At 39.4% G+C, this 14,144-nt stretch overlaps 1 non-coding gene and 2 pseudogenes across 1 annotated transcript; 2 read left to right on the top strand and 1 right to left on the bottom strand.

Annotated features, from left to right (window-relative positions):
- The first annotated feature begins 329 nt into the window (after window positions 1–329).
- On the top strand, window positions 330–391 carry LOC114620670. The gene has a single exon (XR_003711338.1). It is a non-coding gene; the product is annotated as a U7 small nuclear RNA (small nuclear RNA).
- Window positions 392–480: 89 nt separating this feature from the next.
- LOC114620671 lies at window positions 481–538 on the top strand (annotated as a pseudogene).
- An 8,903-nt stretch (window positions 539–9,441) lies between these two features.
- On the bottom strand, window positions 9,442–10,500 carry LOC114620597 (annotated as a pseudogene).
- Window positions 10,501–14,144: the final 3,644 nt, after the last annotated feature.

Below are 14,144 nucleotides of genomic sequence, written 5' to 3'. Positions count from 1 at the left end.
AACAGAAAGCTAACTGTCTCATGTAAAATTTTATGTCTAAATTTGACAACCATAAGCACTATGCCCAGTGAACCACGGAAAACTTGCTGCGTTAGAAAAAAAAAAATTGTACTTGCTATCTTTTCCTCAGATGTGAGGGGCTCAAGTCATAAAATATTAATTCATAGAATATTTAAAAGGGAACGGGTAAATGAATGAATTGATATGCAAATCGAAGACTGGGCTTTGGTCTGTAAGTGTTGAACAATCTAGAGAGTTAACACAATTCCTTTAGAATTTTATTTAGCAGGTTTTTTGACTTGGTCAAAAAATTCAAACGCTTTCTAGAGGCCTAACACAGCTCTTTTAGAATTTTTATAGCATGTTTTCTGACTTTGGTCAGAAAACCCCAAAGCTATCCAGAGAGCTACTACAGCTCCTTTAGAATTTTGTATAGTAGGTTTTCTGACTTTGATAGGAAAACACAAAAACTATCCAGAGATCTATTACAGTTCTTTTAGAATTCTTCTAGCAGGTTTTTAGACTTCAAAAAACCCATGAGACATGAGGAAAGCTGTCTATCAACCTATCTCAAGCAGATTCCAGAGCTGTCAGCTTGTATGCATCCTATCATTGACTTTGAGTCATTTCTTCTGCTGCTCCCAAAAACCCCTTCCAAAGGACCCCTTACCAAGCTAAGGCTGGTCTTTGGCACCACCCGTAGAGGAGAGCCAGCAGGGCATGGGTTTCCTCTAATGCTGACCATTGCTATAGGAATAAGGATAAGGCTTATTTATATAATAATGTATATATTTCACTTTATGTTCCTTCTTCAGTGGATGGTCTCCCTGCCAACGTTAATGATTCCATGATAATCACAAACAGCATGGTTTCAGGAATGGAGAATGTATTTGGTGTTCCTATAAATAAATAAATAAATAAATAAATAAATAAATAAATAAATAAATAAAAACTGTAGCCCTGTAACCTACAGGACAGGACAGCCCTTAAGACTGTGGGAAAGAACTCTGAAAGTGTGAGTTCAATTGTATATAAATCAATGTAAGAACTATTCTTTACAGGACTTTTCAATTATACAAATAATAAGGATGCAATATGAAATGTATGAGGGGCTTCACAGACCTGAAAGAACAGAGGCAGCTGCACTAATGAGCCAGCTTTGTCAGAAAGATATGAAGGAAGAAGATAAAGTGATTTTGGGAGTGGTGATCTCAGGTCAAGATCCCACCCAGCTAAGCTTATTGTTTGTGTTTGCAGTTGAACAAGGAATAGTTTGGACTTCTAATTTGGAATGAACTACCATCCAGAAATGGGGAGGCACACATGTGATCCACATCTTGATATTGGGAAACACAGGCTTTTGATATTGATGTTGAGGAATAGTGGACATGAAAAGTTTAGGCCTAAGAGATAAGGAAAGCAGATTATGAGTTCAAGGCCAGCCTGGGAAAGAACAGGTTCTATGTAAAGAAACGTGTGGATACAAGCTTGGTGTGGTGGTGTGATGCACACCTTTAATCCCAGCATTCTGGAGCCAGAGCCTTGAAGATCTGATCTCAAGGTTTGTCTACAGAGCAAGTTCCAGGGCAGTCAAGCTTAGGCAGTGCAAAAGTTGGAAAACAGAAAGCTGGTGATAATGTAGAACAATGAGGCCATATTGCAGCTCCAGCAAGCAGCAGAACCGTGAAGCTTTAACCATGTAGCTTTGTCTTTACAATCAAGGGGCTAAGGTTTTAAAATGCTGATTTATGAAGGATGAAATGGGAACCTGGGGTAAATGATGGAATTGTTATGCAATTCTTAAGGAAGTAGCTTATGCAAAATAAATGACTGAGTTTTGGCATAGGAGAGAGAACTATCTCAAGAAGAGAGCTATCTCAAGCAGAGCACAGAGCTTTTAGTTTGCATCCATCACTGACTTAGAATTATTTATCCGCTGCACCCAAACCCCCCTTCCTCAGGACCCACAACCAAGCTGAGGCTGGTGTTTGCCACCACAGCAGTACTCACAGGCTAATCTGAGGAAGAAAGTTCTCCAAGTGAGGTTCTCTCTTTCTAGGTGATTATTATTTGTGTCAAGTTGACAAAAAGTAATCAACATACTCCCAGAAAGAAATACATTACAACATAGTAACATGTGTGAATATAGAGGTAACTAGAATATATGCTACATTATTCACATATACCATACATAGATCATGCAATCTTTATTAAGAAGTTACCTTTTTTTGGTAACACAGTGTGACACTTTTATTATTTCTCTTTATATTTATTAAATATAAGTAACTACTTGGTCTACCTAACTTGAAAATGAGAAGTGGATTACAATTTAAGGAGAAACAATTTATACCCAAAGAATAAATATTTATTAATGGACCAAATCTCTCGTTCTACAATTTTCAGTTGACAGGTGATTAATGACAGAATATTCGATATCAGAAAATATGGGCAGTGTTATTCCTAGGAAGGTAGACCAGGTCTCTATAAACAAGGTAGCTGAGCCATGGAAGTAAGCCAGTAATAAACTTTTCTATGTGATTTCTTATTCAGTTCCTGCTTATAGGTTCCTGCCTTGTGTTTCTGTTCTGATTTCCCTTAGTGATAGATTGTTTCCTGGAAGTGTAAGTAAACCCTTTCCTCCCATGAATCACTTTTGGTCATGTTTATCACAGCAACAGAAAGAAAACTAGGATATGAGGTGACTGCAAAACATAAAGAAACAGTATAGTTCTTAGAACTGCAGACATTCTAAAGCTAGGGGCCTCCCTACATGGCCTGCAATTGTCTCCATCATTAGAGGACAGTGTGACGTGTCAACTAATACAATATGTCTTCATCATCACATATGTACATGCTCCATACTCCCCTTTATAAACCCCAGGCCATCATGCCTGCTCCACAGTCTTCCCTTACTCCATCTATTTTCTTTCTCTCACCCTCACTTTAGGTGGACTTTCATATGCAACTTCCTACCCCCAATAAATCTCTTATATGTATTCCTTTGCATGATGTGATCCTTGGCCCTTCAATCACCAGGATACCCAATTGCCACAAAACTGTTTCATTGATGCTGTGACTCAGAGGCCTTCCTGGTACCTGTGTTCTCCCTTGGATTCTGAGCCACACTTAGACTATACCCACTTGTTCCACCCATAACCGATATACCGTCTGGCTCACCAACTGCTTGGCCTTCCATCCACTAGGAGCAACTGGTAAGTGATCCCTCTTGGTAGGTGTAAATGTTTGCCTGAGTCTCTAGTGCTCTTGAAGGCAGAGGTACCCACACTATTTTCAACCCTTGGGTGAGACTTTGTTTCTGTCCTTGGTTTTTCATATTTTAGCTACCCTTGAAAGCCTTGGTACCAGGTATCAAGTCTCCTCAGACTGTTAGCTTTGACCCTTGTTGAGTACAGTGATGACCCACTCAATGGCTTGTATCTTCCTTGTTTGGTCTTCTCTGTGTCCAAGGAATACCCTGTAGTCTGAGGACCTTCTTCTTTGTCACCTGGGGGAACAGCATTGTCCATATCTTGCTGTCCTCCCACCCCCACCCCATGGAATGCCTTTTAGAAATCCTACAGCCTCGACACCTGGCATCAGACATGAAGGTTCCTAAATTTATTCACTTTTGCAATAAAATCTGGCCTCAATATTTCTTAACCAATCTAAATGTGGCTGACTAGGGACACGCTAGATTCCAGTATTAATCCAGACCTGTAAGAATATTGCAAGCAACCAGGAAGCTCAGAGTCTCCCTATGGACTGTATTTATGATTAAAATTTTAATTTGAAACTGAAAAAGTTTCATTTAAGAATTGTTACTTTTTAAAGGTTAAACCTAACAAGGATGAAATGTGAAGTGGTAATCTTATAAAAACTACTAAGTTATTTTATACTGTTAAAGATAATTAAGACACAAGTTAATAGCCAGTGACTTTATATATGATCAAATTCTTTAATCTTTAAAAGGTGTTCAGACCTATCCTATAGTCATGCTAACTCCTAATGTGATTAAATACAGGAATAAGCTTTATTTATCCTCCTGCATGTTTTCAAAGTTAAGCCTAAAATGAGTAACTAAAAACAAACAAGCCTGTTTAGCTTACATATACTTTATAGATAATGTTCTTCAAAACTTTACAGAGATCTGTTGAATGTGGAATTTCAGGTGTTTAGTGGAAGGGAAGAACAGAGGAAGATAGAAAAAATTTTCTGTGATAGAGAGAAGTGCCAGCTCCTTGTGGCAGCTCTAAGATCTTCCCCAACGAAGATGATGGGGCACCTAACTGTCCCCCAGGACCTTACTTTAAATGTGACAAAGCTGTACACAAAGTATGAACTACCCTTGATGTTGCATGTGACCAGAACTCTGTCTTAACTGTGGACAAGCAAGATACTGGGGAGTTGATTTACTCTGCTTTTCCTAGACAAGATAGCCCAGTCTCACAAGATCCTCCTCCATAGGAATGTCTAGAAGATCTGGGCTTGGTGACTAAAGACTGATGCTGCTCTGGGACCTCTTCCCCCACAGAGGAACCTAGGGCGATTGTCTAGGTAGTCAGTAAGTCTTTGTCATCTTTAATAGATTCAGGAGGTACTTGATCTATAATTCCAGCTTACTATGATGAAATTTATCCTCCTCAAATCTCTGACTATACTGATGACTTGGCAAATGGTAAATGTGCCAGTTTCATAACAGCAAGAGCACCAGCTCCTCCACCAAGGCTTTATCTGGCTTCTTGGTTCTCTTCATGAGCAAACATCAGCCCTTAAAAGTCACTGGAGAGATCCTAGAGAAAGAGAAATGGCTTAATGTGTAACTAGACTCAGAAAAGAGATAATTTCACAAAACGAATTTCAAAGTAACTTTTCACTATTGCTTTATTTAAAGAAACTTGCTTTTACAATGTCTACTGTCAGCAATCTACCTCCTGTGTCTTACGACTGAATAAAAAAGTTTAAAAAAGTTTAAAAAAGTTTATGTATGTTCTGAGGGTCTAAGAAAGGGTTCTAAGGCATATAACTACAAATTACAAAGGTCTTAGGATGTGGAGGTTTAAGTAAATTGTAAAAGTCTAAGAAAGTGTTTAAGGTATGTAAATGCAACCTGTAGACATATAGGAAAATGATTTAAGGTATACGTAAAAATCAAAAATGTTTTTGATTTTTTCTTTCTCTCTGCTGTTTTATTAAGACTTCAAAAGTTCAGAGTTTTAACATTCATCAATGGAGTTCCGACAAACTATTAATCTAGCTCTGGTAAGCACTGACTGCTATTATAAGCATAAGCTCGAAATTTCAGGTTTTTTTTTTTTGGTTGTCTTCTAAGTATGGACTTAAAATGCTTCTTATTGTGCTAAAATAATCTGTCTAATCTATATTCACCTAGTCTTCTGGATAGAGGAAAGAATGTTCATGCTTTGAACCCAAATTCATTTTTGGATTCCCAAGCTTTTACTATGATTCAAAGGCATGAGTCTACTGCCTTTTTTACAGTATGGTTTTTAGTACAGATTGCAAATAGTGGTAAGACTAACATATTTAAAACTTCTATTATAACTTAAAAAATTTTTTCCTGTAAACTTCACCAAATCAACTTGAATCCTCCTCTGACAAGTCAAGTGGATCACAGAGAAGTATTCCTATCAAGCAATAGCCTAAATCTCCCCACATAGTGAGGGTGGAATCTTCCTCCAATTTCCCAGTTCTTGTGACTCTCCTTTCCCAACTACTAGGACCATGGGCCCCCAAATTTCAAATGTACATCTAAGAATAAAAATTCCCCTAAACTCCTTAACTTTATGTTCTGTCTCTAATATGTATTTGTGGCAGCAGATTTCCAGTTAGTTAGAGACGAAAAACTGGTCTAGTGCTATCTGTACTTCACTATCCAAGTATGGTCATGCTGAGAATGGACCATGAGTAAAACAACCTGCTCTTCCCAGCTTTGGCCAGAATTCCACCCCTCTTGGGTCCCTAAAGATGACCCCAGACAGCAGGAAGCAGCCTAAACAGCATGGTAATCCCACTCCTACCTCACCCATTACCCCTTCTCATTTCTTTCTTTCTTTTCTTTTTTATAACAAACAAAAGGTAAGAATGTTATAACTGCTCACATTCTAGAACAAGGTGCTCCCTCACTGAGGCTTCAGTTGTCATCATCACGAGAGGCCAATGTAAAATGTCATTATGAAAAACCAATGTGACATATCTTCACTAATTTGATACTTATGATGGTTTAAAAATGCTTGGCCGAGGGAGTGACCCTATTAAGCGGTATGGCCTTGCTGGAGGAAGTGTGCCACTATGGGTGTGGGCAATGAGACTCTCCTCCTAACTATGTGGGAACCAGTCTTCTCCTATTTGCCTTCAGATGAAGATGTAGAACTCTCAGCTTCTCCTGTGCGTGCCTGACTGGGTGCTGCCAAGCTCCTGCCTTGGTGATAATGGATTAAACTTCTGTACTTGTAAGCAAGCCTCAATTAAATATTGTTCTTATAAAAATTGCCTTCGTCATGGTGTCTGGTCACAGCAGTAAAACCCTAAGACAATATGTTTCCACAGTCATGTATATATGTGCTCCATACCCCCTTTCTGTATCAGCATTCTCTCTTTTTCCTCTCTCTCTCTCTCTCTCTCTCTCTCTCTCTCTCTTTCTCTCTCTCTCTCTGTCGTCGTCCCTCTCCTTCTCCCCATCCTCCCCCCATCTCTGTTAATGGTTAATATTAAAACTGGCCTCACTCTCCCTCTCACTCTCCTCCTCCGTCTCCTTCTCCCCATCCCCCCCATCTCTGTTAATGGTTAATATTAAAACTGGCAGCACCCAATCTGTCATTGTTGTTAGGGGGCCACCATGTTCTCAACTAGACAAGGCCTGAGGCCAAGAGCAGTGGTGTGTTCCCACTGCTGCTCAACTCTGACCGTGGCTCATGCTGGCCAAAGCACTGGCCCTTGTACTCACAAGATGCCAGCATGGGAGATGGCTCTGCCAATCTACCACGCTGCCTCCACAATGCTTGGTTGAGGTCAGACAATTGTACCATCCATGTGGTACCCAGTAGAAATGAGACTCTAATGTTTAAAAATTATCCAAAGGCTTTATATATTTGGTAATCCTCAAATAACAAGATGTCCACAAAATTTGAGGTGTTATCCAGTTAACTAACCTAGATATAAGTTGTTACTCAGGACTGCTCTCAATATATGCGTGACTTTCCATGGCTTCTATATCTCTGCTCCTTCCTAGCTCTTCTTCCTCCTTCTCCTCTTCTTCCTCTCCTTACTCCTCCCACATTAGCTCCTCCCAGATTACCAAGTTTATTGTAATATGTAGTGGGGTAAATAGACTCCTCTCTCTCTCTCTCTCTCTCACTCTCTCTCTCTCTCTCTCTCTCTCTCTCTCTCTCTTTCTCTCTCTCTCTCTTTCTCTCTCTCTCTCTCCTGCCCAAAGGTGGTCTTTGACACCCCACCACCTACCAAATGTCTTGCATGCAGTCCTTTGCATGGTGTGGTCTTTGAGGAATGCTTGCCCCCCACCCAGAACCCGCCAATGAAATTTTAGATTACCTAACCACTCTCTAAATATAGCAGAACTAACATAGTAGTAAATCAAAGTTATGTTAATGTCACTGCTTTGGCCACTACCAATCACATTAGATATTACCTAATTCTTCTAGAGAATTCACCTGGTTCCCTATAAAGAAGTCTGTGTGCCTTTTTCTGGGGTCACCATTTTGGAGAATGATTGACCCTAGCATGCTGATTGTTTCTGCAAAATAAATGCTGTTTGTTTTTGCATCCTATCTGAATCCAGGTCTTCCATCCGTGATTTTCTGACCCTTACACGACCAAGGTCCTGCTATCAAAGTATTGAAGTGCAGAAATCAAAAGCACTTGCCCAATCAAAATTAAACCTCATCCTAACACAAGGTTTCCCTTTTTGTCTTTGTAAACTGCCATTTTCCTATGTGCTATGTTTGTCTCCTCTCTATTCAGAGACAGTTCCCTGGCCCTGCCTAAAAACCCCTCTGCCCTATCTCTTGCCTCTTTTCTCTTCTCTCCCTTGTTCTCTCCTCCTCCTCTCTCTTCCTCTATTTCCTGTCTTTGTGCTGTATCCCTAGCCTCTGTCCCTCTGGGGCAAATAAGTCTACTTTGTGCTAAGAATTTGGTCTTGCAATTTCTTGAGCTGGTCTGAGGATCCCTAAAACAAAGCTAATGATAATGTAACAAACTCTTATCTTTTCTGAATGTGTTGTAGGTCTCATGCTCACAAGTTGTTCTTGATGAAGAATGCAAAATACATTCTAATCTAGTAGCTGAATGAGTTAATTGGGGACAATACTCTCTTGGGGTTTTCCTTTGTGAGTGCAAGGATAATCCTTTGATTTCCAACAACTTGAATTTTGTTCTTCCTACAGATAATAATGTCAAAGTAAAGGGTCTAAGGAACTATCACACCTCTATATAAGGCAAAACAATGCTTTGGCAGAATCAGACTTAACTCTCAATCTATTTGCCTTCTGTGAATGTTGATATATTTTTTTAAATCACTGTTTCAAGAGGTACCAATATATGTGTATAAAATCAGTGCTGTCAACTGAAGTTCTTTCCAGAAGCAGGTGGTTTTGGACCTTGCCTGTAGCAATAGCCTTTGATCATTTGGGGACTAGTGGTATCCCCTAGGCAGATCTAGTTAAATAGTTATTTGTAGTCATTTAAATACACACCTTTATGTTGTATCTTTAATCTTCTTGCACTTATAATAGGCTCATGGTGTGAAAATATTTGAAAAGATTTCTCCCCACAGTTACACTTCACCTTTTCCTTTCTAGGGACATATGTGGTAGAATTTACTCTATAAAAATAATTTAAATGATATATAAGCATGAATATTTGACAAACACAATTATAGGTAAGCCTAGAAAAATTTGTTTGAGTGAGTTTCTACAAGGATTTAGGAACAACTCACTGTTTTTTTTTCAGATGTCACTTTTGAATCTAAAGTCAGGGTTTTCAGGGACCCCAAAATGAAAGAAAATCACCTCATTTACTGTTGGGAAAAATAGAATATGTATAAAGTGGCTAACAATACCTGTCCCACAAAAGAGAGGAAAAAATTCTTTCTTGTATTCCTGGGAAACACTTCTTCCATACATTTGATCATACAACTGTGTATGCAATAGTCATTGTCTCCAGGGAAATAAGTCCCCTGCTCTTTTAAGCCATGTAGTGTCCAGATATAAGTTGAAAATACTTCTAACTCAGAGAGAATTTCTTTCTCTTTTTTTTTTTTTTAAAAAAAAACACAGTCAGCTGAGAATTTATTGGCATTGCAACCATATAAAAACATAAGTTATGAAAAACACAGTCATGATATACTCTCCCATTCCCCAAGCCTGGTCCCCGAGTTCTCTTCTGCAAGAGGGCCATCCGGACACCTCCTCAGTGCATCCAGTAGTTGGTGGAACAAGAGAGTGTGCATAGCTGACCCTTGAAGTCCAGGTAAAGGATAAAGTCCAAATCATGATTAGTTTTGGTGTTAAGCTTCATTCCAATGAGGCCTCATGTCTCACCAGTCTTCACTGTTAGGTAGTCCTTCATGTAGAACATAGTCTGCTTCCAGTGTGTGTACAGGGACTCAGGACTGGTAGAGAAGCCAGTCTTCTTGTGGCATCTGGTAAACTCAATGTTGAAGTGGGCCACCAGTGCATGAATGTAGTCCTTCCTTTTCACTTGCAAGCAAAAGGGGGATATAAGGGTCAGGTCCTCCTCCTTGACTTTGTAGATGTCCATCTTTTTTATGAGGCAGGGTATTGGTGACCAGCTGCTTTGGGTCCACCACATCCACCAGGTGCTCCTTGATGGCCCCATCTTTATTGCAGGATATATCAAAACCATGTACATTCTCCCACCAGTGGATCTTGTAGTCTTTATACACTCGGTCCTCAATGGCTGTCACTTTCAGAGTGGCCCAGTCTGGGAAGATGAGGCTATTGAGTGTCAGCCACTTGTCCCAAACATGTAGTATGGTGTTGAGCATGGACTCATAGAAGAGGCAGTAACCCATCCACTGGCTGGTGGTGATGTCCACCTTCTCCACAGGCGGCTCCCCCTCTTCCACCTTGTACTTGATGATGGTCTCCACATGGTTTAACTTGTTGGTTTTGACAATCTTCACAGCATTATCGGAGATACTGGAATACTCAATGCCAATAAACTTGCCAGCCCCTCCCATGGCAGCAAACATGCAGAGAATACCAGTGCCTGAGCCACCATCCAGCACCACCTTGTCATTGAAGAGATAGTGATTGTGAAACATGGAGTTGTGGTTTGTGAGGGTAAGCTCCTCATTGTTTAGCATCTCCTGTGGATACCAAAGTGAGCATAGGAGTCAAAGTAGTAGTCTTTGGATGTCATGTCTTTAGTGTTGGGCTTCTCACTACTTTCTACTAGGCCATAGGAAACCTCCATGATGCAGATCATGGCCTCTACTGCCTCCATCTTCACCGAAGTCCTCTGTCCTCTGAGACAACCCCCCACCCTTCTCTTTTCTCAGATACAATTCTTTCAAGGACATCTCAGCTTGCTGTAGGAGAAAATATAGCATATTGGCAATCATATGCTTGTAATGTGTGATTACCCAACCAATATGCTTTCTACTTTTCATAAAGGTTAAGTGGAGAGGCATAGAGTATGTCATAGTCCATAATTGAGAAATTCAGAACTCAAGCAGGAAGCGGCTGGCAGGAACTCAAACACAAACTATGGGAATCACTGCTTACTGCTTACTTCACATGGCTTGCTCAGCTTGCTTCTTTATACAACCCAGGACCACCTGCCCAGGAGTGGTGCTACCCACAGCTGGCTAGGACTTCCCATATCAATCATTAATTAACAAAATGTCTCTCAGATAAGCCCACAGGCCAGTCTAGTAGAGAAAATTCTTCAATTCATGCTCCCTCTTCCCAAAAGACCCTAGCCCATGTCAAGTTCACAGAAACTAGCCAATACACATGATTTTTTCTTAAGAGAGAAAGCAGCATCTTATGGGTCAGATACCCTGAGGTATCCTGGGAAACATTTCTAAAGCCTAAGACATCTGATGCCTCCAGCTCCTCCAACTACTTTGTATGTACATTGTAAATTCTTTTCTATTTAACCTATTAGGACAGATCCTGTTGTGTGCACCTGAAGCAGTATCTTACTAAATATAACCTTAGTGCTTAGAACATCTGCCCCATTGCCAATAGGTTACAAGGCTATGTTATAGAGATGTTTTCCCCTCTATCCTGAAATCTCTATTGAGAGTCTTATGTGTTCTGTTGGATAAAGTCTGCTCCAGTAAGACTTGAATTACTTACATATTCTGACACCAGCAAGAGATATACTGAGCCCTGGAATTGAAGGTAGATTACAGTAAAATATGTGGCTCAGATTGACAGAGGAAAATTTTCCCAGAACAATACAGGTGTGGTTTTCAGAAAGCCGACAAAGAATGAACATGCAAAGGCGAGTCCCTACTTCTAAAGAGTTTGTGTCCTAAAGATGTAGTATTCCATTTCTTAGCCAATTTTATTTGTGAGGAAAAGACAACACACGTGGAATATTGACAGAATAATATCAAGATGAAGTGGTATATTGAGCCCCGCTTTTTCATTAGCCACTCATCCCTTCCTTTCTAGTGTCAAAACCTCAATTTTCAGCCTGGAAATATTATTATTTAAATTGGATTATACATTTGTAACCAGCAGCTAGGGGGAACTGGGTTACTTAATTATGACTAACAAATGAAATGCAGGTGAAGACTTCTTAATGATGTACCTTATTTTATTTATTTATGTCTGTACTTTCTGTATACTGTGAGTATACATGTGCATATGTGTGTATCAAGTCGTATGTACATGTGTGTGCATTTATAAACCCATGAGGGGCAGAAATAGTTGCTGGATCTCCCATGGGTAGAGCAATTTGTGCTGGATGTCCTGCTTGTTACTTGGGTGCTGGAATGAGAAGTCAGCCCTCATGATTGCACAGCAAACACTTTTATGTGCTAAGCCATCCCTCTAGTCCATGCTTGCCCTTTCAACGTAAAGGTTTTGTGTATGGTTTACAATACATATACAAAAGGGAAGGAGCAAACATTATTCTCTACATTTTATTTTGTCCAGGTTAATAGTTTGCAAATGTGAATGGTTGGAGTTTTCGCACACACCTTAGTTTATGAGGTACCTTTGATACTGTAATGGAACGGCAGGCTCCTGTCTCATGATGAGCGTGGAGTCAGTATACCATTTCACAGCATCTACTTCCAAAATACTTTGGTGGGAGAGGAAAACTATGATGCTCCAACCAGCACTGCCTTGAAGATTTCATGATCAATTTGCATAAACTGAATCAAATAACATGCTGAAATACTCAGCTTCTAATATATTAAGAGGTAACATTAAATGTTGAGGGAGGGTCCACTTTATGGAAATCTGAGAGAACACAAATCTGAACAAAACTGGAGCAAAAGAGGCAAAGAACTTGGGGGCATTTTATGACAGTTTCAAACATTGATATGGCTTTTAATATTTTTCTTTAAGAGATTACTGCAGCATTTATATCACTTCTCATATATAAACATAGATCACAGTAAGATTATCCTCTTATTCTACTCATCAAGAATCTCCAATCAAAAGCAAGCGATATCATGAACAGTGAAACCTTCTCCTGGGTGTTGTCATAAGTACTCACTACGATTGTTTGAGTCTCCTTAGGCTATTCTAGATGAGTGATATTCACCCTGAGTATTATAGAAAAGGAGAAATGCATTTACTGTGTTAAAAAGGCTGTGGATGCCAACATTAATATGAGGCAGCACCCTTGGAAATGACTTGCCATCCTCATAGACATGTGTCTTTGCACTGTGTCCCATGTATTAGAGAGGAAAATAAACCACCTAGACCCTAATATTACTTATGAAGACTCTGACCTGAGGACCTAATTTCTTCAGAAGTTCTTCATTTAATAGTACCATCATTTGGAATTCAATATAATAACTTTGGGAGGAAGCAGGCATGTAGATCCTAGTGATGTATAGTAAGCAGAGGTGGGTGTATGGTCGAGACTTGAATGCTGTAAGTGATAGGACTTCTCACTGCAGAAGGTACCCGTTGGATTTTTGGCCAAATTCTACATTGTTACTGTTTGTTTTTTCCTATTCTCAAGTATTCCCAGTAACTTGGACCTGGGAACTTTCCAATGGCTTTTAAAAAATTCCATTTATTTGCTGACAGCCTCCAGCCAGTGAGTGTATTGTTAGAGTGAGTTACATCTGAGGCACCCCAGATAATAACACTGTGTGTGGTACTGCAAAGACATGCCTGACTTAAGTAAGAAATTTCAACCTGTCTTTTTTTTTCTCCCTGAATTGATTTTAAATAACATCCATATGTTTCTCCAAGGGCAAGAAATCTTAGGATGCTCTTTAATTAGTCTTTTTTGCCTTTCTAAAATTCATGTTTCAAAGCGAATTTATTTAAACTCGAAAAAGACAAATTTGGATTAAAATAATGAACCCATATGTTCCAAATGGATATTGAACCCATCAAGAATTAGACTCTTTTAAACAACACTTGGAAAATACTCTGTCTAATCTTATTATTCAAATATTATTATTTAGTGTGTATCTAGGTAATGAGAAGTGGGCAACATGGAGTTTTCATAATCAAAGTTTGATTATTCTTTCCGAATTTGTGCTCATTTATCAAGGAAGGTTCTACCAAATTCTTGCATCATACATTTGAAACAAAGCTTTATTTGTTGTTAAATTGTGTAAGAATAAATTGCATGGCTTTGATAGTATGAATTTTTCATCACCATTGTCTTCCATGCTTCTACTAGTATGACTCATTAGGCAGCACTTACCACATTTCACTGCTTTCCTAACCCAATGTTCCAAAATCCATATTTCTCCAAACAAAAGCATAGTCAGGTCAACCACAGCAACATCCCAGTCCCTAATATTAATTTTTGTATTAGTGTGTGGGTTATTGCCCCTAATATCGATTTTTGTATTAGTGTGTGGGTTATTGCTGTGAAATGGCAGCATTACCATGGTGACTCTTCAAAAAGGAAAACACTTAATTGGGGCTGGCTTACAA

The sequence above is a fragment of the Grammomys surdaster genome, unplaced genomic scaffold (assembly GCF_004785775.1).
Source record: "Grammomys surdaster isolate TR1022 unplaced genomic scaffold, NIH_TR_1.0 169, whole genome shotgun sequence".
NCBI lineage: Eukaryota > Metazoa > Chordata > Mammalia > Rodentia > Muridae > Grammomys > Grammomys surdaster.
Note: the sequence above shows the minus strand (reverse complement) of the source record. Positions and strands in the feature narration are given on the sequence as shown.